A 27779-nucleotide genomic window follows, 5' to 3' on the forward strand; every position below is an offset into this window, starting at 1 on the left:
TAGGCTACATTTGTGAACGCACATTTTCTGAAATGTTGCGCGTCAGGTCATGCAAGTCTGCATCTTAAACCCTCTGTCAAACTTTCTTCGTCTGCGAGTCCGCTATGGATCGCTAGGTAGGCGTGATGTAAAAATCGTCATTGGAGAGTGTGTGCAGAGGCTCTAGCAGACGACCGCGCGGACAGGTGCGGCTTCAAAAACAAAATTGCACATGTGCAGGCAGAGTGAAGAAGCTCATTGCTACTCAAACCTGTGCAATCCGTCAATAAAAGAATATAAAGACAGTCAGATGTGCAATAATTCTGGGCAATTGCAGAGCTGGCCATCAGCCTGCGCATTCAGAAGTATAAATTGAAGAAGTCTGCGTCCGCGCTGGCCGTGTACGCGTCCGGATTGCTCATGTGGAAAGTATAACACAGGCGTTACAATCGCAACTTCTTTGTGTTACTCCTTTCAAGCTGAATCTCACAAAATTGGTCAGCTCCCGACAGCATCAGGTGTTTTATTTATGGGGAGTAGAATCGTTTATTTCAAATGAATGTAATAGATTATATATCATAATAGTTAGGCTATAATATTATAAATCAGGTTGGTTTGTATTGCTGACGTAATATGTAAATTATATGCGTAGACTTGCACTTAGACCATAGTGCGGCTCGCTTGAAAAAAAGGTTGAGAACCACTGATATAAAGGTTGCTGTCCCATTTTATACAGGAATTGTTAAATAAAAAAATCAAATTATATTGTTAGTTCTAATTATATTGTTAACACAAGTTCATTTAGAACTTTTTTTTACTTATAAACTCCTTGAGAATTTAAAGTTAGTTTAATAGTATTTAAATTCAAGTTTAAAAAAAAAAGGTTTTAATTGCTTAAATTATTTTTATTAATCTATAATATGTTATCATGTTTATTCTTGTAAAAAATACGTGTTTATTCTTTAGGAAAACAAGGGAAAAAATAAGGGACAATCCGAATATTTGTTTTGCTTTACCTATTTATGTAAGCTACAATTATTTAAATAATAATAATAATAATAATAAAATAATGTCATTAAAAATACCTTATATATATATTTCAGTAGCCTGAAATATGTTTTTAAAATAACGGTAATTGAACACTAATCCTCAAATATTACCCGATTTGATATTTTAAAAACAACATCGCTGTAACTACATACTCATGCTACATACATATGTCAGTGTGTTGTATAAATATATAAAATAAATGCATTTATTGACTCCTAATTACCAGAAATCGCAGTTCTGTCACTCTATCAGTTTGAATGGCCGCCAACGCACTTCCTGGAACTATTTGAAGTCTACACGAATCACGTGACAACCAAACATTTCGAACTTCCGTTGTCGCAACTCTCTCTCTATATGGCCTTGGTTTATGTTAAACAATTTTAATTAAAAGAATAGCAGTAACCGGCAATCATGAGTATGCTAATTTATTTAAGTTTAAAATCCAATAAGCTTTAAAGTGGTTTCTGAATGGTTAATTCATAATAAATGCAGTATCTATAAATGAACTTGAGGCATGCAGACCAGCTGCTGCAGGGCTTTAACAAATCTTAAACAAACAAATTATGATATTAACCAATGTTTCTGAATTTTACTAGGCCATTTTATTTGTCTCTCATAAGATCGTATGTATATACACATGACAATATACTTTTATCTATCATTGGGATACCAAATGTATAACAGACATTCAGCATTATAGAAATAAATAAAATGTAGTCTTAAGTGAACTGCCAAAATAAGATTATGATAATGTTGTTACGCCTGCCGGTTTGCCCCTGCTGGCTCTGCTACACAGTGCAGATGTTAATTGGGCAACAGGTGTATTAAATCCTCGACTAATTCACCAGAGTATAAAGACCGGTGACTTGTAATGCGAGTAGGCTAGCTTCGCCCTCACTTCTCCCAACTTTGTCATTTGTACATTTTTATTTTCTCATTAATCATCCCCTTCGCTATATTTGTTTATTTAATAACCACACGCGTGTGTCCTATTTTTCCCCTAGACGTCAGTTTCTTTTGTTGTTTATTTGGTTTGATAATAAATTGCTTTATTGTTAAAGAACTTGTTGTCTTCCTCTTTTATGTTGCGGTCTACGAGCCAGCCGTAACATAAAAATGGGGCCTCGTTCGAGATTTTTTTTTAGCTTTTTCTGAGGGAGTATTTTTATTGTCTCTTCAGGATTTATGAAAGAGTCAGTTTTCACTCCGGTTAGTTAGAGTGTTTCAGCTGGGCTGTGTGTGAGCGGTCCTTCCATCGGAACACTGTTTGTTGATTTTGTTTTGTATTTTATTTGTAGTTTTCTGAAGGAAATCCTGGGTGGGGGTACGCTTCTCGCGCAGCTAGACTCATTTGGAGTATGGTTGTTACGAGGTTCAGCGTTTCAAGTTGCCTCGAGCCCGGCAGTCCTTTGAAGACTAGCTAGGATATAGTTTCAACAGGCAGGTATATCGGAGATGTAAAGCTGATTGAAATCCTGGTGAGTACTTTATATTTCTCCCTGATTTGTTTAATCTTATTACAAAGAGCATGTTTTCGCGTGTGGTTTAAGTTGCCCATTTATATAGGAATTAGATGATCGTGTAGACCGGTTAAAATATAAAATTTAATTAGTTTACACGACAATCTTCTGTTGGGGACAATAGAGCTGATCGATGAAGCAGATACATTTGAAACAGCTGTTGTAACCTAATGAGAATGACCGATTGTCTACTGAAGTAAATTAGCACTGCATCGAGTGGTTATACAGAGCTTATATTCCTATTAAAATTGTGCATTTATCGTCCTCCTTATAACACTGAAATTGTTGCAGTGACTGTGTGATTTAATTTGAAGAATAAAAACAGGATTTATGTCTTGGGCTTATTAATTCACTTGATCGTTATGAGGGTTCTTGTGTTATAGTGGATCGAGCTAGGTAATTGAATAATTATTTGTTTCGGCTGTTTTCTGACATTGGTTTTGGAAGTGTGTTATCAGAATTATTTGGTTTTATTGTGGTCAACTTATTAACTAATCTTCATTTTGTATTAAACTAGTTCAAGATGACTTCCATTCAGGGATTGAATGTAGAACTTTCTGAGAAGTTTCTAGATAGGTGCACCAAAGAACAACTTCTAGAAATCGCAGAGAGTCAAGCGATCATTTTGACTAGCAATGATAAGAAGCGCAAGGAGGATTTGTTAAAGGCTGTTAAAAGCCAGTTGATAGCCAAAGGAATTCTGGTAGCAGGAGATGAAGCTAGTTTTGGTGGGGTTGTGCATCCACTTGAGAGAGATTTAATGTCTATAGAGAAACAAACACAGTTTGAAACTGAGAGAATATCGTTTGAAGGTACTAAAACATTAGAAGATGGGGAATGGGAAAAACGTCTTCAGTTAAAAAAATTTGAGCTTGAACAGGAGCGTGAGCGTACACAATTTGAGTTGAAAAAGTTAGAGTATGCACGTGAAAGTGAACGTGAATATCGGCAGCATGAGATGAGGAAGCTTGAACTTGAACTGGAAGTAAAAAAAGCTGAAGCTTCAAAATCCGTTCAGGTTGTGCATTCTTCTTTTGACGTTGGTCGAAACATTAAGATGGTTCCTCCATTTTGTGAACGTGATGTGGACAAGTATTTTGCTCATTTTGAAAGGGTTGCTTCTTCTCTAAAGTGGCCAGAAGAGGACTGGACTCTGCTTCTGCAGTGCGTTTTGACAGGGAAGGCTCAGGAGGTGTTTTCTTCTCTTTCTGAAGAAGAGAGTGTAGATTTTAAACAGGTCAAAATAGCCATTTTGAGAGCCTATGAGTTAGTACTGGAGGCTTATCGCCAACGATTTCGTGGTTATAAAAAACCTGAAAGACAAACCTATGTTGAATTTGCTCGGGAAAAAGAGATTACGTTTACAAGGTGGTGTCAGTCTCAGAAAGTAGAAACCTTTAACCAGTTAAGGGAGTTAATTCTTGTAGAAGAATTTAAAAACTGTGTACCAGGGTCTGTGTCTACTTATTTGAATGAGCAGAAGGCTCTTACATTAGCTGATGCAGCGGTGTTGGCTGATGAATTTGTTCTGACTCACAGAGTTTCTTTTTCTGATAGAGGTTTAGGTGATCCGAGTAGAAGGTATCTCGAAATCGGTTGACGCCTCCAGTGAGTACATCAAATATGGTGTCAGGTGTGCCCCCTGTGGCAAGTCCGAATTTATCAGAGAAGAAAGGTAAAGTGATCTGCTTTTATTGTCACAAGGTAGGACATAAAATCTCCGAATGTAACGCTTTAAAGAAGTCTGCTAAGCCAGTTGGACTGGTTGGACTTGAACCGCTGGAGGTTCATGATCACCAACAGAATTTTGAGATTAGGAACGGGCTCTCCCATCAGGTAGATGTTAGAGATAATTATACGGAGTATGCTCCATTTATTACTAACGGTAGTGTGTCTTTGCTAGGACAGGAAGGAAAAGTTTCTCTGAAGATTCTGAGAGACACTGGAGCTTCTCAATCATTTCTGCTAGAGGGAGTTCTTCCACTTTCCGCTCAGACTGCGACTGGGAAGGATGTGTTAATTAGGGGGATAGAAATGACTTTCTTAAAAGTTCCCTTACACAAGGTACATCTTACCTCTGATCTTGTGACTGGTGATGTAATTGTTGGAGTACGGTCTTCCCTTCCTGTGCCAGGGGTTTCTTTTATCCTGGGGAACGATCTTGCTCGAGGAAATGTCTGGGGCACATCAAAATCTGTACCATCTGCTGTTGTTGTTTCCACACCCATGTCTGCAGACGTTCCTGATGAATGTGGGAAGAGATTTCCCCATGTGTTTCCTTCCTGTGCTGTCACCCGAGCCAGAGGAAAACAACTTAAAGCTGACCGACCGTGTGAAGGTGAACTTGATCTACATCCTGACAGTGAGGTAACCATGGAGAAGTCGTTACTTGTTCATTCTGAGGATGCTGTAGATAGAGGTAGTTTGGTTCCATCAAATCCGATTGATGGAGGGACAGTTAAAGAACCACTTGGTATGACTTTGGAAGATAACACCATTTCTGAATCATCAGATTTATTTTCTGAGTATTTTTTCTCTCGGGAGAAAGAAGTATCAGCTGATCTTTATTCCTCTATTTTTCATGTCTCTAGGGAGAACCTGATCCAAGAACAGTTAGCTGATATAACACTTAAACCTTTGTTCTCAATGGTTCGTATTGAGGGAGATATTGAGACTCAGTTACCTTCTTGCTACTTCCTAAAAGATGGGATGTTGCTGAGACGTTGGGTCAGTGAATCTGAACCCATTACTAAGGTTTATGTTCAGGTGGTAGTTCCTCTTAAATTCAGACAGTCTGTGGTCGGGTTAGCTCATGATGGAGTGGCTGGACATATGGGGGTGAGGAAAACGTATGATCGATTGCAACGCAGGTTCTTTTGGCCTGGCTTAAAGAGAGACATGGCAAAATATATTAGAACTTGTCATGTGTGCCAACTCACTGGTAAGCCAAACCAGAAAATCCCTGTGGCTCTTCTCCAACCGATTCCAGCTATATCAAAACCATTTGAGTATTTGCAAATTGATTGCGTGGGTCCTTTACCTAGATCAAAATCTGGTCATTTATATCTACTCACAGTTATGTGTCTATCTACCAGGTATCCAGCTGTATATCCCGTTAGGTCCATCAATACAAAATCCATTCTCAAAGCTTTAACTGCCTTTATGTCAACATTTGGCATTCCTAGAGTCATCCAGTCTGACCAGGGCTCTAATTTTATGAGCCGTCAGTTTGCGAAGGCTTTGCGACAACTGAAAATCAGTCCTAATATTTCCAGTGCATACCATCCTCAGAGTCAAGGGGCCCTCGAGATTTCATCAGACCCTGAAGTCCTTGTTACGGTCGTACTGTGTGGAGCTTGGGTCTGATTGGGAGGAGGGGCTGCCTTGGTTGCTTATGGGAGTTAGAGAGGTTACTCAAGAGAGCATTGGATTTAGTCCAAATGACTTGGTATTTGGTCATGAAGTTCGTGGTCCTACTGCAGTTTTAGCTGACAACTGGATTCCTTCTGAACCCTCCCAAAATGTGTTGGATTTTGTGAGTGGTTTTCGATATCGGCTGTATGAGGCTCGAGCAATTGCTCAGAGAAAACTGGGGAAGTCACAGTGTAAGATGAAGAGGTTGTTTAACAAACGAGCAGTGGATCGGAAATTTAAGGTTGGAGACCAAGTGTTAGCTTTGTTGCCACTTGTAAGTAACCCTTTTCAAGCCCGTTTTGCAGGTCCTTATCTGGTCCTCAAATGCCTTTCTGGACAGAATTATCTTTTGAAAACCCCAGAACGACGCAAAGGAGTACAGGTTTGCCACATTAACCTTTTAAAACCTTATTTTTCTCCTGCATCTTCTGTGGGCTTAGTAACAACTGTGCCAGATGATTCTTCACATTCGAGTGAAGAGGGGATTTCCTCTTCAGAGAGTTCCTCCTTGAATTGTATGGGGGATGATTGTGTTCACGGTCCTTGAGTTGGTTATTGAAGGACGATTGAATAATTCTGAAATGTATCCGAAATTGGTTAATCATTTACCGCATCTATCTCAGTCTGAGAAAACTGACATTCTTAGGTTGGTGGAGTCTTTTCCTCACTTGTTTTCTGATGTGCCTAGTTGCACTACCGTTATTGAACACAATATTGATGTGGGGTCCGCTCTACCAATTAAACAGCATGCGTATAGGGTAAACCCTATGAAACGGGACTTGTTGAAAAAAGAGGTGACTTACTTGTTAGACAACAACTTAGCTGAGCCCAGCTTTAGTGCCTGGAGTTCACCTTGTCTCCTTGTAAATAAGCCCGATGGATCTTACAGATTTTGCACCGACTATCGCAAGCTTAATTCCATCACTAAGCCTGATTGCTATCCTTTATCCCGCATAGATGATTGTGTGGATAGGGTGGGGTCTGCGAAATTTGTGAGTAAATTTGATCTCCTAAAAGGGTACTGGCAGGTTCCATTGACTGCCAGAGCAAGGGAACTGTCTGCTTTTGTGACACCTGATGACTTTCTCCAATATCGTGTTATGCCTTTTTGGGGTACGAAATGCTCCAGCTACTTTCCAACGCCTTATAAACAAGGTGTTGTCTGGATTGTCTAACTGTGAGGCTTATTTGGATGACGTGGTTTTGTACAGTTCATCTTGGTCAGATCACCTAGCCCAAATAAGGGAGTTATTTGTTCGTTTGACTGCGGCCTCTCTAACTTTAAATTTGTCAAAATGTGAGTTTGGGAAAGCTACAGTTACCTATTTGGGTAAAATAGTAGGAAATGGACATGTCCGCCCCATTGAAGCTAAGATTGAGTCAATTTGTGCTTTTCCAGTGCCAACAAATCGCAAGGAATTGCGTAGGTTTCTGGGAATGACCGGGTATTATCGTGGGTTTTGCCCTAACTTTGCATCCCTTGTAGCACCCTTGACTGACCTTGTAAGTACTAAGGTATCTTTTAACTGGACCAATGTTTCCCAACAGGCATTTGATGGAGCCAAAGCACTGTTGGCTAGTGCTCCTGTGCTTGTTGCACCAGATTTTTCTCAACCGTTTTGTTTAGCTGTCGATGCTAGCGACACTGGAGCCGGAGCTGTCCTCCTACAGAAATGTCCGGATGGAGTAGAACATCCAGTTTCTTATTACTCAAAAAAATTCAATGTCCATCAGCGTGTTTATTCTGTTGTCGAGAAGGAGGCGCTTGCTCTTGTTTTAGCTATCCAGCATTTCGAAGTCTATCTGGGATCATCTGCAAGTCCAATTGTGGTTTATACTGACCATAATCCTTTGGTGTTTTTACATCGGATGAAGGATCGTAATCAGAGGATAATGCGGTGGAGTCTCTTCTTACAGCCCTTCTCTCTTAACATTAAACACATTCGGGGCAGTGAAAATGTCATTGCTGATGCCCTATCCCGAGCGTGAGCTTGTAAATATGTCTTGCTTTTTTTCCTTCTCTTCTTTTTCTATCCTGTCTCCTTCTTTTTCCCCTAGACGTCAGTTTCTTTTGTTGTTTATTTGGTTTGATAATAAATTGCTTTATTGTTAAAGAATTTGTTGTCTGCCTCTTTTATGTTGCGGTCTACGAGCCAGCCGTAACAAATGTCTATAACAGTAAATGTATGAGAAAATAAGGAAAATAAGGCGGTCAGACGTGCAGACGTTCAGTCGTGCAGACTTTTAGACGTGAAGACGAGCAGACGTTATCCAAACATTTTAACGTGACGCCGCATCACGTCTATAACTATCAAAAGCTACACGTTATTGATGTGTCTACGTGACATGATATTTGCGTGTATGTCTCCATATAAAACAAATGGAGACGTACACGCACGTATACACGTGTGTTATCTGTCGTGCTTTTCAGTCTCCTCGCCGAATAAAACATTTATAGCTCCACAGCAGAGCTCATTTGCATATTCAAAGAACCGTGCATACTAAATGAGGCAAGGGTGTCAAGTTACATAGGAGCTATTTTAAGGAATTTTTTTAAGAAAAAGTTCACTTCACAAGAACTTTTGCTGATAATGTATTCACCCCCATGACCAAGACCAACCAAGTCCATGTCTTTCTTCAGTCAAAATGAAATTAAGGTTTTTAGGAAAACTTTCCAGGATCTTTCTCAATATAATGGACTTTAATGGAAACCAACGGTCTCAATCAAAGGCTTTACACAATCCCAGTCGAGAAATAAGCGTCTTATCTAGCGAAACGATCTGTCATTTTCTAAAAAATGAAAAAGTATATATACTTTTTAACCACAAATGCCCATCTTGTACTATCTCTGAGATGCGGCAAGCATTAGGCCGGGTTCACACCGCAAGCTGCAGCAGAGCAGAAGCAGCGCGTATTTTTTTCCGGTGCCTATGTTAACAGATGAGAGCGTTCACACCGCACGCAGAAGCTGCGCGGCAGAGCGTTGCAGAAGCAGAGCAGAAGCAGCAGTGTCGCGATCGTTTCGGCGCTGGGTCTATTTTTGCAGCGCTGCTGACGCTCAGTTAAAGTGAAAGTACACCTTTGATGGACAAAATAAATATAATTTCACACAAAAAGTGCTCTAACTGCACAAAAAAAAAAGCACATCTAGGGTGTTTTAACAAGAACTAGAGTATGTTACGAAAAGGAAATTAATATAAAAAAATATGTATAGAAGATAAAGTGACCATGGCCAAAATGATCATGGCCAAAATACACATGTACTTAAACGAAAATTTGCCCAAAATTTGCATTAATGATATCTACTGTGTTCTTAGCAAATTACATAAAAAATTTATGATATTTAAAACCACATATTTTTCTATTTTTTATTATAATTTTATTTTTATATATATATATTTTTTTTTTACAAAATCTGTTAAAGTACTTACAGTTCTATCCAAAAATAGACTTTTTTGCCGAAATACAAAAACAACTTTAAATAATTTATATTGCTAGCTTAGCCTTGGAGATTTATTTATTATTAGTAGTTGTCCTATTCTTTTAACTAGGCCTATGTATTGGCAGAAGAACGGATGTCGAGCTAACAATCATAAACAACAGCACGTGGTGTCACAGGCAGTGGTCTTCAGAGTGCACCTGGAAAGACAATAATGGACGACATTCGTCTCATTGTGGAAGTTGAGAAATATCAAGTTCTTTATGATCCACACAATGTACTTTATAAAGACTTGCAGGAGAAGGAAAAAGCATGGGATGAAGTTGCAGCGGCTCTTATTGCAGATGGTAATACATTTTATAGTGTTTTTGACGCTTTCGCTAGCACACGAGCAAACAACTCAATATTTGATTCAAAATTGATTCAATTGGAACCATTTATTTACAATTTCTAAATTACACATAAGCACACAAATAACAAAAGCAGGTGATACATGCATATATAATAAACAAGTAAATGCTGATTTCAAGATGAGCAGGAAGTCAAGGCTGTGAACCATTTACAATAGCCTACACATAATTTAAAACCGTTTATTAAATTAGTTTTCAGGGTGTTTTTTGGTAAGTTTGATTGCAAACAAACCCAGTGACAAGATGGTAATATGCACCATGTTCTCTCCTACGTCGGTTAATGGGATGAACCCAAAGTCTGGGTCTTTTTAGTCTCCTTAATAACAAATATAGCGCGATGGCCTTTCTTCTATCAACAACACGTACTGCACGGAAAACAAAGACAGCAAAACAAAGATCCAACAAAAGTAACAATTAAATTATTAATTAAAAAAGCTTCTTGCCTAGTCTTTTTATTTAAATGTATTTTAAATGGGAAATAAAGCAATGCGAACGTACCCATTATAGAGCACTCTGACCAAAATCTGCTGTTCAGTTGCGCGCTGCCTCCGCTGCCTGTGTGAAAGCAAAATAGGCGCGCACTGCTTCTGCTCTGCTGAAACTTGCGGTGTGAACCCGGCTTTACGTCATCACATTGGAAAGGTCACACAAGACGTAGTCGGATGTACCAACCCAATGTTTACAAATATGATATATGCATGTTGAATGACACATTTATATGTATTTGTGTAAAATGGTCCTTACATGTGCATATCATTATTAGTACGTGTATTAGTCTCTGCCCGTTCGCTTTGTAAACAAGTCCTTGTGCCCTTCAGCTTTCAAAGCTCCCTTCACCATCCTGTACCCAGAGTTTGGCATTCTGGACTTAATAGAAGACGCTAATATGTCAAGTTCACTATCTGTTAGTGAACTATACAGTGATCTAACTGATAGGTTGAACTCTGCTAGTCGTCTATGTACAGTCCGTTCAGATACCCCCAGAAGAGAGGCAATGCACCTCACTGGTAAGTTCATCTCAAGCAAACAGGTGAGATAGTCGCAACCAATGACTGCTTTTGGTTGTCCACAACTACCATGTTCAAAGTGTGCTGTCACAACATGTATCTCATTTCTTTGTTCTGAAGTAATTGCATGATGCAGACCAGTCAAACTTTCCCATATCTCAACAGGAATGATGACCTGGGGGGATACGGCACTGAAGAAAACCAATTCCTGAACACAGATAAATTCTAAGAAGTCCAAATCCACAGGCATCCTTGCTCCAGACGCGAGCAAAGTCGTTCCCATATATGATCTAGAAGTATCTGTTCCTGTAACAATAAAGGCTTAAGTTAGTTACAGTGCCAGCACTTTGGGAAATGTGAGGGACCAAGCAGTCAAGGGCAAAGAACATAGGATTTCCGACCAAAAAATAATTTATTAAATGCCAGACAAAGTTACAAATTAAATAACTTGGAAAACTAAATGAAAATAAAGTCAGGTCTGGGCCCATAAAAAATATAAACTAAAGAGAATCATAACTGAACAATAATCAAACAACCAAACCAGACAAAGAAAAACATGGCCTCCCAAATGCCACACATCGGGAAACTTATATACACAAAGGACTAGTCCATTACACACACCAAGAACAAACACCAATTAAATCCGATTAGAATGAATACCGTAATTCACAAAAAATAAAGACATGGGTCATAAACAAATTAATTATATACACAATTAAAATAAACAAAAACAAACAAATAAACAAACAACCCTACATCCCCCCAGCTAATCTGCAACATGGGCTAAACCACTGGAACAAAATGGCGGCCACTGGCACCAGTTGGTCCTTTATTAGAACGGACCTCCACAAGCTCCACTGACCTCCGCTTTGACCAGACAGCGTCAAACCTCCGCCTTCCACACATAGGTAACTTAATCCCCAAAAAAAGAACTGTTAACACAATATACCACTCATAACTAGAAAGTGTGCACCCAAACTAGTCATTTATGGTAAAAGTGTAAATTAGAAATAAAGTGGTGAAAATTAACCAAAGCTGTGTCTGTCATTATTATGAAATATACTAAATATGTATATAGGGTGATCTGCAACTAAAATGTTTAATTATGAAATATACTAAAGGACAACCAAAATAGCATATAAACAAATGAAAGAAAGATGCATGTCTGTGTGTGTGGTTTAGTTACCGCCTTGCTGTGTGTCCACGTTGTCGGCCATCACAGGAAAGCAGTGCATAAATTACATTTCCAAAATGGTTACATACAGACAACAGAAGCGCATTGTTTGAACACGACGGTCTGTGACCACTATTTGTTGCAGTTCGGCGTGTGAATTAGCCATTAATAGTCTTGTCCTTTCAATATTAAAGTCTTCTTTACTGACTGATGACTGACTCTGTAATAAAGACTGTCTTTGGTGATTTTACTTCATGAAAGTTGCACTAATACATTTTATTTTTACTTTAATATGACTATTGAGTGGCAATCGCTTTAGAAAAGCAATAAGGTACTCAGGGCTAGTGCTGTCTCGTGAATAAGTCACATCTGAAGAAGTTGCAAGCACTCCGGTTCGCGCCATATTCACGATACAGCACACCCTCTCGATGTACCACTAGTTACAGTCTAGACCGGACGCGAGCGGTGCGACACGACTCATGAAATCCCCAACAGAACACGGATTTCCCATCCTGTTTCTGACCTAGTGCTTGAAGCGACTGTTGCAAAGAGCTGGGACTGTGTTGCATCGCGCCGCTCGCGTCCTGTCTGTGTAATTTAGGCCTAGTAGACACTAGGTTGAATTCTAATCAATTTATATACAAAATATACTTTAAAACAAACACCAGAGACTGCTTAGACAAATGTCTCCTGTGCTGAGAATGCTAACCTAACATATGCAGTGGTGGACGAAGTACACAAATCAAGTACTTGAGTAAAAGTACAGATACATATGGTAAAATATTACTCCAGTAAAAGTACTCCTTTTTCAATTTTACTCAAGTGAAAGTACAAAAGTACTCAAGTTTTTATGTACTTAAGTAAAAAAGTACTGCAAGATAGATGTTTGCAATTTTATATAGGCTACTTAATTTAATGTTATATTAGCACATATTTTTTTATAATCCTACTGCTCAAAATACCTTGGATTTTTTCAAAATAACCACTATATGGAGTCAAGATATATTTTTGTTGTTGATATGGACTACGCTGATGAGAGTGATGTTAACTGTGAAGCTTACACTGTGATTTACCTGAGAGACAACAGAGATGACCATCTGATTTTCACCAGTAAGAAAAAAGTATTTTAAAGTTAGTTGTTTTACAGAATATCAAAGTTACAGTAAAGACCAAAAGTTTGGACACACCTTCTCATACAAAGAGTTTTCTTTATTTTCATGACTATGAAAATTGTAGAGTCACACTGAAGGCATCAAGGGCTATTTGAGCAAGAAGGAGAGTGATGGGGTGCTGCTCCAGATGACCTGACCTCCACAGTCACCGGACCTGAACCCAATCCAGATGGTTTAGGGGTGAGCTGGACCGCAGACTGAAGGTAAAAGGGCCAACAAGTGCTAAGCATCTCTCGGGGAACTTCTTCAAGACTGTTGGAAGACCATTTCAGGTGACTACTTCTTGAAGCTCATCAAGAGAATGCCAAGAGTGTGCAAAGCAGTAATCAAAACAAAAGGTGGCTACTTTGAAGAACCTAGAATATGACATATTTTCAGTTGTTTCACACTTTTTTGAAATGTATATAATTCCACATGTGTTAATTCATAGTGTTGATGCCTTCAGCATGAATCTACTATTTTCATAGTCATGAAAATAAAGAAAACTCTCTAAATGAGAAGGTGTGTCCAAACTTTTGGTCTGTACTGTATATATGACATGATAATAAGGCCTGAAGTTAGGAAGAACATTTTACGAAAAAAAAAAAAAATGTAAATAAAGATAATGATTTTTTCCTTCTCAAATCTTGTCTGTGGTGTAAAAACACCCCTGGCCAAACGTGGTGCATCTCTTCCCACTGATAATTAATGTAGTTACCATGTTCTGAACATCACATCCTTTTCTAACCAGATGTAAACTATATTTTATATATACATATATATATATATATATATATATATATATATATATATATATATATATATATATATAGGTGGCTAAATAAAAATATTTGGACATTATTTATAAAAATTACATCAACTTAGCACCAACAAGCTTGTTAGCTAGACAGTTAGCATCAGCTAACAATATTTACTTATTTTCAGTACGATGAACATTCATGTCTGTCTACTCGTCTAGTTAATCCAAACAATATACATATGTATAACGTTACTGTCGATAAACAATATAAAAACAGACGTTACATAGGACATTTTAATAAAACTGTTAACATACGGCAGCGGTGAATTTGAACGTGCACGAGTTATTGTATTGATCTGTCTGCATCGTCTGCACTCGAACATTTCAGTGGGCTTAAATAGATCACTCTTTACAATGGATTTAGTTCCCAAACAACTGACAGTTTTAACCCAAATATGATTTTCAGTTACAAAAATTAATCCAAAATTTCGACATTAATAACTTACTTTTAGCAACGTCAGACGCACGCGCGCTCACAAAATCTCCCGGTTCTTACTTCTGGTGACTCGCACTAAACGGTTCATTTGAATCAGTGAGTGGTCGACTCCAGAACAGCTGCAATCAACGAATCGTTTGGTGTGATTCGCGATCCGATTTAAAAGTTTATTTTGAAAAGATTCAGTTCGTTCATGATGAATCAGGCACCGCTTCTGCCTGTCGGAGCACGTGATATTATAGGGAGTAACGATATGTTTTATGAAATGTAGTGAAGTAAAAAGTAAGATTTTATGCTTTGGAATGTAGTGAAGTAAAAGTAAAAGTTGCTCAAAATAAAACTACTCCAGTAAAGTACAGATACTTGAAAAATGTACTTAAGTACAGTAACGAAGTAAAGCTACTCCGTTACTGTCCACCACTGAACATATGAACACAAAAATCATTCATGTTTAAGAATCACTTACCTCCGGGCGATTCATGATCAGAGTCAGAGAGTGGCAACCTCCTGAACCAGCACCACGTTCGCGCTCGAAAACTTCTGCAGTCCCCAATTGGCCAAAATGCTCTTTTCGACTTTTCTGAGATCATCTACTCTTCCCTGTGGATGACCTGTGACCTACTTTCTGTAAGATCTGAATTTTTGATTTAGAATTTTTGACATTGAATTTTAGAAAACTGAATTTTAAGTTTAGAATTTCTTCATCTTGAAAACTTGAATCTGAATTTTTTTAAACTGAATATTTTGCAGTATAAGAATTCAGAAAAAAAAATTGCTGTTTAAAAATACGTCTATAAAATTCAGCCATAAACACATTTCAATTTGTTACATTTCAAATGTTCAATATTCATAAAAAAAAAACTGCATGGAAGAATGCTGTTTTTGTAACATTCTCCAATAATTTCTCATTTTCCCACTCCCCCCGTTTGACTGGAAGAGGTGGAAGTACTGGTCTGCTCATCTCTAATGATTGGAAATTTAATCCTTTACCATCTTAGAGTATCAACAGCTCCTTTGAATCTCATTCAGTTACTGGTGCCTACCCTCTTAAAATACATTTTGTAGTTGTTGTGGAAGATTTTTATTGGTCAATATGTAAACTAATCAGGCATAATCAATGTGAATCTAGCCATTTATGTATCAAGTTATTCTACTGTTATAATCATGCATTTGACTGTATGTAGAGGCCTGCGTGAGAATGGAATGTGCAGAGAGTGCAGGGGTATAGTATATGGTGCAGCTGCAAACTCTATTTGGACATATGACAAAATATATGATCAGAACTCCTTGGTGCAGACATGACCAAAATACAGCATATAGTAAAGTTGGACACCCTATTTGGACATAAGACAAAATATATGATTAGGACTCCTCGTTTCACTTAAAATAAATTGTACATCCTAAAAGCAAGCTGGAGACAGCCATAAAAGGTAAAAGAGTTGATAAACAGAACCATATGTATGAAATGTATTGAACATGGGCACGCCTTCAGAAGCACTTTGTAAAATAGAGACCCGACACAGACTCGACAGACTGTTCTACAGAGCTTTCTCGGTTTTATTTTCTCTTGAAAATGAAATCTTTCTTCTGGAAACAAAACCCAGAGACTGTGTGATTCCTCAGATCCATGACAAACGAAAATACACGATATTGTCTATCGACCCCTAGGACCACTAGATAACTTTTTGGATGAATTAGATGTGTTGCTTTCAACCTTTCCTGAGGATGGTACTCCCCTAGTTATGCTTGGAGATTTCAACATCCATCTAGATCAGCACTTCTCAAAGTCCGGACTCCGGTCCGGATCCGGACCCGGAGAGAATTCAATCCGGACCCGCCTCCATTTCATATTTCAACAGCAGTAATTGTGTGTAAGGGAATAAAAGTCTGGATTTCCTACTTTATTAAACGCATGTCAAAATCATTTGTTTAGTGTTTTATGTCTTTTTGGAGATTTTCCGCAATTAAAGCGAAGGCGATATATTGAAAGTTTTCCATGATTCAGTTGCCATGACATCCAGTGAGTGTAAACGTTTGACGTAATTGGGCGCGAGTTGCGCGACGCGACACTTCACCTCAGTAATATACGCATTTGAATGGGTGTGGAGGATGTCATTGTCCAGGAAAAGAAAAGTTGACCAAGAAAATAGAGTTTTCAAAGATGATTGGACAGAGAGGTATGCGTTTATTTTGCCCCAATCCAGCACGAAGCCATTCTGTTTGATTTGTAATGAAACAGTTGGAGTTGTGAAGAGTGGAAACGTCAAACGGCATTATGAAACAAAACACGGTCATTTTGAACGACAATATCCACCATGTTACTTTTGTGGTGTTTTGTTAAGAAAAATTCAGACCCTTAAATTAATTGTTTTGCCACTTTTGCACGTTATTCATGTAGCTATTTTGAATGCAGCCACCTTATTTTTTCATAAAACGAATGTTAATTTGTAATACATGTTTATTAAAAACAAGTTTTGTAATGACCAATAGTTCCGGACCTTTCTCATTGTTGAAAATTCTGATTTGGACCTTTGAATGTAGACTTTGATAACCCCTGATCTAGATAAACCTCTGTTTGCCGATTTCCACACTCTACTTGCCTCTTTTGATCTCAACCGAGTGTCAACTACTGCTTCCTCACAAATCAGGCAACCAACTGTACCTTATTTATACACGAAACTGCTCTACTGATCATGTACTGGTTACTCCACTGCACACGTCAGATCACTTCCTCCTCACTCTTAACCTCAACATGATCCCTGACACATCACTTACCCCTCCACATGTCATCTTTCAACATAACCTACGCACACTTTCACCCTCCAGGCTATCTGCAATGGTTTCATCTTCCCTTCTTTCCCCTAAACTGTTTGCATATTTGGATGCTAACAGTGCTACTGATACTTTCTGCTCCACTCTTACATCTTGTTTAGATACTGTTTGCACCTTATCTTCCAGGCCAGCCCGTAACACCCCTTCTGCCCCTTGGTTATCTGATGTTCTACGTGAACACCGTTCTAAGCTTAGAGCTTCTGAAAGTACTAAAAAACTACTACTGACCTTAATATGTATTAGTCACTCCTATCTTCCTTCTCTGCTAATGTCCCCACTGCTAAAATGACATACTACCATTACAAAATTAACAATTTGTCTAACTCTCACATGCTTTTTAAAACATTTTCCTCACTTCTTTGTTCTCCTTCTCCCCCTCCTGCTTCATCTCTAATAGCTGAAGACTTTGCAATGTTTTTCATTAATAAAATTAAACACATTAGTTCACAATTATCCACACCACAATCAGTCAAGCTCATATCACCAGCAAACTTACACTCATTTAGATCCTTCTCTTCACTCTCTGAGGCAGAAGTCTCCAAACTCATCCTTTCTAAGCACCCTACTACTTGCCTGCTTGATCCTTTTCCATCTCATCTCCTTCAAGCCATTTCTCCTGCAGTTGTACCTGCACTCACTCACAACATCAACACTTCCCTCCACACTGGTGTTTTTCCCTCATTATTTAGACACGTATAACTCCACTACTTAAGAAACCCATCCTCAACCCATCTCTTTTAGAGAACTACAGACCAGTTTCCTTTCTTCCTTTCATTGCAAAAACACTCAACCAAGTCTCTACATGTCTCACACACAACAATCTCCTTGACAGCAACCAATCTGGCTTCAGAAGTGGACATTCAGCTGAGACGGCCTTGCTCTCAGTTGTTGAAGCTCTAAGACTGGCAAGAGCAGAATCCAAATCTTCAGTACTTATCCTGCTTGATCTGTCCGCTGCTTTTGACACTGTTAACCACCAGATCCTCCTATCAACGCTACTGGCAAAAGGCATTTAGGGAACCACACTTCAATAGATTGAGTCTTACCTATCAGATAGGTCCTTCAAAGTATCTTGAAGAGGTGAGGTGTCAAAGTCTCAACATCTAACTACTGGGGAGCCTCAGGGCTCAGTTCTTGGACCACTTCTCTTCTCTGTCTACATGGCATCATTAGGTTCTGTCATTTCATACCACTGCTATGCTGATGACACTCAACTGTACCTCTCATTCCATCCTGATGATCTGACGGTAGCTATTCGCATCTCAGCTTGTCTAACAAACATTTCTTCCTGGATGATGGACCATCACCTTCAACTCAACCTAACCAAGACAGAACTGCTTGTGATTCCAGCAAACCCATCGTTTCATCACAATTTCACCATCAAGTTAGGCACATCAACCATAACTCCTTCAAAAACAGCTAGAAGCCTTGGAGTTATGATTGATGATCAGCTGACTTTCTCAGACCACATTTCTAAAACTGTCCGATCCTGCAGATTTGCTTTATTCAACATCAAGAAGATCAAGCCCTTTCTTTGGGAACATGCTGCACAACTCCTTGTTCAAGCTCTTGTTCTGTCCAGGATGGACTATTACAATGCCCTCTTGGCAGGTTTTCCAACCAATTCTATCAAACCTTTACAATTAATCCAGAACGTGGCAGCAAGATTAATTTTTAATGAGCCGAAAAGAATCCACATCACATATTTGCACTGGCTTCCAATAGTTACTTCAGACTTATGTGCCTCTAGAAGCTAGCGTTCTGCAAGTGAACGTCACTTGATTGTGCCATCCCAAAGAAGCACAAAGTCACTTTTAAGGACTTTTAAATTAAATGTTCCTCCTGGTGGAATGACCTTCCCAACTCAATCCGAGCAGCTGAGTTCTTAGCAAACTTCAAGAATCGGCTTAAAACACATCTCTTCCATCTTTATTTGACCCTCTAACTTTAACACTCACTATTCAAATTCTATTCTTTAAAAAAATCTAACTACCTTTCTAATTTTTTACCTTTCTACCTTTCTTTTTTGTATTCTATTTTCTTTTCATTTATAATGTTATTGTGTGTGTGTGTGTGTGTGTGTGTGTGTATGTGTAAAGAGCTCTAACACTAGCTTGCACTATTCTTTTTTTTTATTCTATCAGTTTTCTTTTTATTTATTATATTATTTAAAATCCCATGCTACGTGTACTGTGTTAACCTAACTGAGACTTGTTATAGCACTTATATATCATTGCTCTTTTTGTTGTTTTTGATTGCTTCCACTGTCCTCATCTGTAAGTCGCTTTGGATAAAAGCGTCTGCTAAATGAATAAATGTAAATGTAACATGGGAAATATGATTTTCAAAAGACAAGTTGCTGTCTAATATAACACCCAGATTTTTGACTTTAGAGATTCTATTGCAAACAAACTAAAGTTAAGCATGTAATATTCATATCTATTTATTTATTTGTTTTTGTCTAAAGTGAGAGAACCTAAGCGTTCCATAAATGTAAATATTTGACGGACTTTGTGAAAATGAGAGCAACATTTGATGAGAATATATAATTTGCTTCATGTCATAAACTAACAGAAAACAAAGAAATTGGTTGGGTAAAGAAGATAGAAATACCTTTGAAAATCAGAAATCTAATTATTTATTGTATATTTTAATACAAAAAAAATTATACTGTTTTTATCCTTTTAAAAAGATCATTAGTAATAGAATACATCAATTGGCATAGTAATGACATATTTCAAATCTAATAATTACAGTTAGAACAGTTATTAATCATTTATCTCCCAGAATAAATGGATGTGTTTTGAAAAATGTTTTGTTGGGGGGGAAAAATGTCAGTGATTTTAATTTAAGGCAACATAGCTTCCATTCAAATGTTCAGGAAAGACATTTTGTTCCAATACGTTTTAAGTTGAGGCTTAGATGAAGAGGAAAGCCCATGAACTGAATTTTATTAGCTGCTAATGCCACAGAATGTAAATATTAAGTAAATTTGAACAGTTCCTAGGGTAAAATGTATTTATAAGGCAATAACATCTGTAAGTCGCTGTGGATAAAAGCGTCTGCTAAATGAATAAATGTAAATAACGTTTTTTCATTACAACCTTCAAACTTTGATCAACAAATAAATAAAACATGTAATTAATTTCACATGAAGATGAAGAAAAATTATCTAACTGCCCTGGTTAATTGGTGTTAACTATCATTTTAATTCATTACATTTTGATATATATATATATATATATATATATATATATATATATATATATATATATATATATATATATATATATATATATATATATGTATAGCTTTTCTAAGCACTCAGTATCTGTGCATTCTGTCATCATCTTGTCGAAAGTATGGGTTGTGGACACCACCGTTGTACACTCTTCTCCCACCATAGCCTGAGTACGGTGGGGGAACGTGACCCCTATAGCTTGTGTCCTCTTCGAAATCAGTGTAGCGCTACAAAAACACAAATAATGTTTTTCAATACTTGACACTTTATTAATGAATTACTGTATGATTATATATTATATAATAAATTAATTATTAAATTAAACACATTATATATTAATAAACAATACATTTATATAAATAGCATTGTACTTTTGAACTTACCGCTTTGCTTTCTGGCCAATCTCTGATAACCAGTGCCTGATTTTTTCCACTATAGGTCATCTCCAGATTGTTAGACTTCCAGCCATCATCAGGGTTGGCCCGAGGGATCCTGGGAATTCCTGTAGGTTTATGCAATTCCTTATTTCCATAGCTTGAGCTAAAGTCTACCTCAGATGAGGAGTCTTTCTTCTGATTCCTACAATTGTAAAAGGATGCACAGACAAAAAAATCAGTATGTTAAGTAACATTTTATAACAACTTTCCTTAATAAATCATTAACAAACATTATATAATGCTTAATGTTTATATCAGTCGTTTAACTTTCAAATCATACGATCATGCACTTTTCAAAAATTATTTTAACAAATAATCGCATACAATCTGTTAAAATCATTTGTAGATTTGCATGGTCATATGAATTAAAAGTCTGATGACATGTGTAAGCAGTTTAATTTTCAATAATTATCTGTTAATCATAAGGTAATGTTTAATGAGTTTACTAGTAAATATTGGTATGCACATTATCTTGTTTTTAGGTATTTGAATACATATTAGCTAATGATCCGTTACACATTATATTATATTTACATTTAATCATTCAGCAGACGCTTTTATCCAAAGCGACTTACAGATGAAGACAGTGGAAGCAATCAAAAACAACAAAAGAGCAATGATATATAAGTGCTATAACAAGTCTCAGTTAGGTTAACACAGTACACGTAGCAAGGGATTTTAACTAATATAAAAAAGAAAAAGAAAAAAAAGATTAAAGAAAAAAAGAATAGAGCAAGCTAGTTAGAGATCTTTTACACATACACATACATATACAATTGCATAATAAATGAAAAGAAAATAGAATACAAAAAGATTAGAAAGGAAGTTAGAATAGAATTAGAATAGTGAGTGTTAAAGTTAGAGGGTCAAATAAAGATGGAAGAGATGTGTTTTAAGCCGATTCTTGAAGAATCATTATATAATGTTTGTTAATGATGTATGAATGAAAGTTATTATAAAGTGTTACCATGTTAGGTAACATTGGAAGAATGTTGTTTAAATATGTCTAGAAACTGTTGTGGACCCTCACCTGAAGCTTACAACTATCAGGGCCACAATAAAGATGATAAGCAATGCACCCAACACAGTGGACACCACGATCACCACCAAAAGATATGCTGTAATGAGAATTTGCATTACAAACAGATGCATAAATGTTCCTCAAACCAACCAACTGAACATAACAGAGAAATGCAGCTTGATTCAGATGATTGTGGACGTATGACTTACGATCACTGCAGTTGAACCCAGCGAAGCCAAAAGGACATCTAAAATGAGAAAAAAGAGCTCTTTGTGATACTGTGCAACCACAACACCCATAACAATATTTAGATTATATTATATTAAATAATGAATACAGTCAGCTGTTTACGTAATTTTAATGCTGTAGTCTTCAGTGTATTCAGGTTGAAACAAAAGTTGCGATTGTCTTTTCTTCCTTATTATAGAAGTAAAACAATGCAAAATGTAATTGGATCAATAGATTGATGTTGTTTGCTGTAAGGGTTGTGACGATAGTATGGTGTAACGATTATAGTCATTGAAATCAATGATAATGCTATTTCACCGCACCGCACTTCACACACAAGTGCAAAGGAGGATTAGGCTTCCACTCATCGAAAATGTTTTAAAAACAGACTATAAAACTGAAGCCACATCAAAATTGAACTGCAAGATGATAAACCTATATTTACAAATTAGGTCAAGAGTGCTAAAAGAGACATTTTCTTGAAAAGCTGTATGAATGAACATGCAGAAAACAGCATCGTCATTAGCATTTTATTTTCTCTACAGCACATTAACTAAAAATATTGATGCTTATTCTTCATAATTTTTGTTTTAAAAGTAAGCCTTTAATAAGTTATTAGTCTAAAACAGGGCTCGGCATGGGGTGCGTGGTCCGGAGCGCTGTACGACTTATGTATCATTTAACTTAACTTTATATATACTCCAAATATATGAACTTACTTGTTTTAACCCTTTATGCGTTGTTGGGGACGTTTTCATCCACTAGGGGGTAAAGTTGAGTCTTATTTTAGCCACAACTTTCTCTGTGTTTCAGCAAATGAAACGATTTTTGGTGACAAATCTTAATTTGACACACATTTTAGGAAAATGCTTTGAAATTTTTCAAAAACTCAACAGTACACTGTGGGCAAATTCACTACACTTTCATTATGTTCGTGCATGAAAACATCCACTAAATTAAACTGCTGTAAAAATGTACCAGATAAATATTTTTTTTAAATTTTTTGCATAAATCTATTAAGCAACCTCAGTCCTGATCAAATTAAAAAATAAAAAGATTTTAACTCTTTAATTAGCAAGTTCATAAATGATGTTACTGATTTGGGAAAAAACGCACAAAATTACATATTTTCAATATAAAAAGTGATTGTGGACTGGATATTTTGTTTACCTTTTATCACAGTCTTGGGCATGTCAAAGATTAGTAACAACATTGGCTTTGTTGGATTGCTAGTTTTTTTCACTAGGTGAGACCATTAACCCTTTAGATAGGTCTGCGCAAAAAAAGGCTCAATTTCTGGCTTGTATATGGGGTTATATGGGGTATAACAGCAAATTGGTGTTTGTGTGTGTGAGAGATTCTTGATTGTTGGTGGTTTTCCCTGTTGGGAAGAGGTAACATTTGTTATTTTTACAGTTGAGCACTAGGTGGGACCATATGCAACCATATACAATCCAGAAACTAAGCTTTGTTTTGCACAGGCCTATAAATCACCTAGTGATCAACTGTAAAAATAAAAAAAATTTACCTCTTCCCAACAGGGAAAACAACCAACCATCAAGAATGCATGATTTTATGGTGTCATGGCTTTGCAATAAAAAAAAAAAGTTGTTATAATGGAAGTCAATGGGGCAAAAACAGCCACAAACCATAAATGAGGGAGAAAAAATTACAATCTAATGCTGCACAAAAACTAAAAATGCATCAAAGCTTACTTGCCACAAGACCAGACAATCCCCATCTTATCTGCTTTCGGCTCCCCTCAGGCTCTACTGATTATGTGCTTATGTTGCTGAGGTGTTTTTCTTGTTCTCACACTGTACTCCTCACAAGAACATAGTCTAGGGGTTGTTGTTTTTTTCTCTCCTCCCCTCCCTTATTTTATGCTGTATTTCTTCCTCAATCCCCCTCTCTTCCTGTCCTGTCTACCCCCTTTGTCATATATTGTATGTATGGACAGGTTGATGGATCATTTTGCTGGTACCTGTGACCAGTGACAATAAAGGGCTACTACTGCTACAACTAAACTGTTGGTCTTTAAAATAGAATTAGTTTTGATTTTCACCATTTACTGATTTTGCTGAACTTTTAACTTTCGTGAGCTTGAGCTGATGCGGCAAACTTGTCGAAGGACACGCAGTCCTAATAGCGATGTATGACTGTTGTATCTGAAGAAATATGAAAGCTGTTTTAAATAGTATTACATTTAACATGTTAATTTATCAGTATGTTTGAAAGTATATTATTTCATTCTCATTTGTGCTTCCATAGACGCATTTTAAAACACTAAAAAGTTATGAAAGAGCCTATGACAAGTTCAGATAGTCTCTCTCTTGACCTTCACCCACCCACAAATGATAATATTGTGTATCGCAATCTAACACGCTGGTGATATGATGGCAGCACAATTTGCTGTAGACCTTTATCAGGTTAGATGCAATATTAAATTTAACATGAAAAAAACAAGACTGTGAGGGATAGGCTTATGGTCTTTACAGTGGCACATGCTGTAAAAAGTCCTATATCATATCATTTTTACAACTCACAAACAACCGTCAGTTGCACGCACTGTAATTATATCATTTTCATTCCTTTCAAAGTAATTATGGCTCTAACTTGGCTAAAGTCTATTGATGCAATTGCATGTGAGTGACGGGTTGCTGGTGGGGAGCGGTTTGTCCTGCTCTCATGTCGTTGAACACAGGATAAGAGAAAATAAGTCATTGTGAGTTCCTTTGATTAAAGATTTAAAAGGGCACATTGGAAAAATTAATGATGTAATGATGATAATTTTCTATATAGTAAACCCTGAAATATTTTATTAAAAATAATTTCAAAAGAATTATTTCATGGTGACTTTAATATATATTTTACAGATCTGTCACTTAAATTCACAAGGATTAGACGGAAATTTCATTGGATGGGCATAATGAGTACACTATAGCATAGAGGACCGCAGTGGGCCCGGGACAATATTAATAGAATTTGCATGAAATGATTCTAATAAGATATTTATTTTTCATATAGAATCATACAGATTTGCATATGACATGTTCCAAGTGCTTACTTTTCACAGATTTTTGAATCCACTGCCTTTTCCCCATTTGGACAAGCTGTAAGGAGATTGAGAGCGCCATTGTAAAAGGGTCTGAGTGTCAACCAGAAGTTGTGTGTACATAATAACAATGAGTAATTACGTTTCAAGACATTTACCAAGGCAGGCCTGAGATGTGGACTGTGATCTGACATATCCTTCTTTGCAAGTGCACATTGCAACACCACTAACCAGTTCCTCACAGTTTGTGGTGGTATTGTCACAAGCTCCAAGATCACACACTGAGTTTTCTGTGAATCAAGTAAAAATGTGAAACTTACTAATGTATGCTTCTTTCTCATGCTTTACAAATCATTCATTACTCTGGTACTGCTGGAAAACAAATGACAAGAAGCAATAGACATACCTTTGAATTCGGTGGCGCCTGATATTTTCTTTTCAAGAATTGCTTCCTCAATCTGAGATTCAACCAGTTCTTTTGTGACAGCGGATGATATGTCATAGATATTCTGCACTTCTGCAATTATACTGCCTTGCCTGTAAGGGTGGATGCAAGGAAATTACAACGAGAAGCACACATTCTATCAAACTTATTTAACATGAAATATGCATGTGGAGATGTAAAGCATTTCAACTCATAGTTTTTAGCTAGTTACCATATCGAAGCTTCAAAACTTTAGAACATAACGGTAAGTCAAAGTGGCAACTTTGTTTGCAGCTATAAGATCAACAGGTTAGTGTTTAAAGCAAATACTAATATTGTAACAATTGTTACTCACCTTAGACTCAAAACGATGGAACGTATGTAGCCATTGCCATCAAGGACTGTACTGAGCTGTATTTGGATTGAAAAATTACAAAGCAATGCTTTTTGACATCAACTGTTATCTGTTTATTTATAACAATCATCCTTTACAAAGCAAGAAAAAAAGACTACACTTCAATCCTTCCCCAATTCAGTCTCTTACCTCTTTCTCTATTCTATTTGATATAATTTGAAACTCCTCGGACGTCCTGTCAGTCATTTCTGGTTTAAACGTATCAGACAATTTTAAAGCTCCGGGGAAGATCTTTGCTGCAATTAATTAAAAAAAGAAGTATAAAACATACTTAGTATGTGAAATGATACCAAATGTATAAAATATGTGAATGTGTTCAATGATTCCAAATTCATAATGGTAAAACAGCAAGGTAGTTATTGTACTTTAACTGTTAAAGTCAGGTCACACCACATGAAAGAAGTCACCAGAATCTTTAATAATTTAAGCTTAATTTCTGTACCAAGGCTGACTGTTTTATGCGGTCTCAAAAACTTTAAGTATTGAAAAAAAAGTATTGAAAAGTGAGCCAGTCATACTTTGAACGCAGCCGCTTATTTGATCGTAAACCAGTCCAGGCCGGCAGAGGCAAACATATGTGCCGTCAAACCGTGCATCACAGGTACTCTCTCCGATACAAGGACTTGAAACACAGGGCCCTGTAAAATGAATAAACAATATGGTTATTCTTATAGGACATTTTAAACCTATGGTGACACTTTTTGCTTAAAACCATTAGTCCCCATTCGTAATAGGTGCATGGAAAAGTACAGTTTGTCAAAATATTTGATTTGGGTTCCACATTAGAAAGAAAATTACACATGCTTGTAATGAGGTGATAGTGGGTAAACTATTGTGTGTGAGCTATTGCTTTTATGTACAACTTTGTCCTATTATTTAAAAAAAGTCACTCAGTAAGCCTTTGGTGCTTCTAGTGGAGCTGCTGGATATGAAGATGTGAGTACCTTGTTTTGTAGTGGCAGGACTGTCTGTGGTATCAGTACCTGACCCCTCAGGATCTGACAGATAAAACAATGATAAAATATTAATCTTGATTGTCTGAGATGAAAAAAAGAGAATCTGAACCATCAACACAAATGTAAATAATGACGGAATTTGCATTTTTTTTTTTTTTTTTTTTGTGAACTGTCCTTTTAAGTACAATTACTTTTAATGATAAATTGTTACTATTTAGGCTTTAGGTGTGGTGGTGGGGTGTGAGACTTTGAAGATTAGAGTACCTTCTGGTGTAGTGGCTGTGGTATCCTCAGTACCCGACCCCTCAAAAGCTGATGGATAAGACAATGATAAAATATTAATATTTACTGATAATAATGATAATGACAGAATTTGCATTATTGGGTGAACTGTCCCTGTAAGGAAAATTACTCATGATTAAAAGTCAAATGGTACCTGGGATCAGAGTGACACATTAGCATAACCTCTCTCTGTACTGCTCTCTCACTAAAACAGCTGGGAAAATAACACCGTAATTTATAGTCTTCTATAGTATAGTCTGCCTGATGAAAAATGTCTTATTATCCAATGTGTGACTTAACCATCCAGAAGTACCCAAATACATTTTGGGATTACTGTAAATGTGATAATGTGGATGTTACAAGAATTGTTACTCTAAGATATGAATAACCCAAAAATTATTGTATGTCTTTATTTCTTGCTTCATGGAATAACTGTTTTGTAATCAAACAAGCTCTCCAATTGTGTAGCATTGTTATGTCAGATAAGA

General features: G+C 36.9%; 1 pseudogene; it reads right to left on the reverse strand.

The window, feature by feature from the left end:
* Positions 1-20556: 20556 nt before the first annotated feature.
* On the reverse strand, positions 20557-27425 carry LOC113093024 (protein HEG homolog 1-like; annotated as a pseudogene).
* Positions 27426-27779: the final 354 nt, after the last annotated feature.

The sequence above is a fragment of the Carassius auratus genome, unplaced genomic scaffold (assembly GCF_003368295.1).
Source record: "Carassius auratus strain Wakin unplaced genomic scaffold, ASM336829v1 scaf_tig00214833, whole genome shotgun sequence".
NCBI lineage: Eukaryota > Metazoa > Chordata > Actinopteri > Cypriniformes > Cyprinidae > Carassius > Carassius auratus.